We start from the raw sequence: 1,817 nt of genomic DNA, 5'->3' as shown, positions 1-1,817 counted from the left end.
CTAAACAATTTGTAGCTCTTTTATATTTTATCTAATTTAGATTAGTATTATGATAAAGTTTGTTTAATGAGGATTTTCCCATTTTTCTCATGTATTAAGGTCTTTTGTATCTTATTTTTGTCTTTCAACATGTTAACCTTCTTTCCCAGATTTCTGTTTTCTCCATTTTGATAAATTTGATGACTCCTCAACTTCCTGTAAGTGATGGTTATGAGTGTTAAAATAAAAGATAAAGGACCATTTCAATAGATGCGATCTAAAATGATACTGGGAAAATACTGTTGACATTTTCAAAGTAGTTCCAAACCCTGTTTGTAATCCACCTAAATATATCATTCAACTCATGTCTTCCATATCTCACCTCCATTTTATGTCTACTGTGTTTACAAAATGCAGTGTTACTATGTCTGAATTATTTCATTGTAAAGTTCTTGTTGTCTCTCAATTAGAATCCTTCTCTGGGAAGAGATTTATTTTCTGTATAATCTTTTCTCTGTGAGCGTGTTTCTTGGGAGCTCTGAATCTCCTCCAGCTCTTGTCCTTCCCCAATCCAGACTGCTTTTTCCAGGCCCAATGTTGTCTTCTTTTATCCTCCCAGAGAATGGGCATGTGAGAACTCAGGGGCTTGTGGGAACTCCTTCAACCAATGAACTTGCTCCCTTTAAAGATTGTGTAAACTCCTTTTCAGAAATCCTTTTTAAAGGTATAAACTTCTTTAAATGTAACATGTAAGGTGTAAAGGTGTAAACTCCTTTTCAGAAGTCTAAAGGTATAAACTCCTAAAGGTGTGAACTCTGAGCTAGAGAATTGTTTAGACAACTGAGTTCTCACCTTGTAATCCTAATATTTCATCACTGGATGTTTTATACCACAAATTACTTCAATCAGCTAAATGCATTTCCTTCACAAAATCAATACAACACATACTATGTAGTAGACAATGTTGACTTCAATCTATCTGTCTCTTAGAAAACTGAAAAATTTTCTTCAACTATTAGAAATTCAATTCTCAGCACAAGTGTTTTTTATGCTACTGTCATGCATATTAATATCCACTTGACATTATTCAGTGAATTTCTTATCTTAAAGCATTCTTTGACTCCATAATTTTCTCATGACATTTTTTACTTCTTCATTCCTCAATGTGTAGATTAGGGGATTTAACATTGGAGTTATTGTATAAAGCACAGCCATGGCCTTATCAATGGGAAAAGTGGTCATAGGCCATAGATATGCAAACATACATGGCACAAAGAACAAAATGACCAGGGCAATGTGGGATGCACAATTTCAAAGAGCTTTGTGCTGCCCTTCTGAACTCTGTGTTTTCAGGGAATTCAGTATGATGATATAAGATGTGAGAAGCATGAAAAAAATTAGTATGCACATTATCCCACCACTAGTAGCAACAAAAATCCCAAAGGGATGGATTTCAGCACAAGGGAATTTCAGCAAAGGAAAGAAATCACAAAGAAAATGGTCAATAACATTGGGATCACAGAAAGATAGCCAGATAATGAATAGAATCAGTATTATGGCATGAACAAAGTCTCCCATCCAAGTCAATTCCACCAAAAGACTACACACTGAGCTGTTCATGATAGTTTTATATATATATATATATATATACATATATATATATATATATATATATATATATATATATATATATATATATATATATATATATATGTATATATATATATATATATATGTATATATATATATATATGTATATATATATATATATGTATATATGTATATATGTATATATGTATATATATATATATATACACATATATATATGTATATATATA

The 1,817-nt window shown here is 31.2% G+C and overlaps 1 pseudogene; it reads right to left on the bottom strand.

Moving 5' to 3' along the window:
* Positions 1–1,083: 1,083 nt before the first annotated feature.
* On the bottom strand, positions 1,084–1,599 carry LOC141547407 (olfactory receptor 4C5-like; annotated as a pseudogene).
* Positions 1,600–1,817: the final 218 nt, after the last annotated feature.

This window comes from Sminthopsis crassicaudata, chromosome 6 (genome assembly GCF_048593235.1).
Source record: "Sminthopsis crassicaudata isolate SCR6 chromosome 6, ASM4859323v1, whole genome shotgun sequence".
Taxonomy (NCBI): domain Eukaryota; kingdom Metazoa; phylum Chordata; class Mammalia; order Dasyuromorphia; family Dasyuridae; genus Sminthopsis; species Sminthopsis crassicaudata.
The sequence above is the reverse complement of the archived record's forward strand: the minus strand, read 5'-3'. Positions and strand labels throughout refer to the sequence as shown.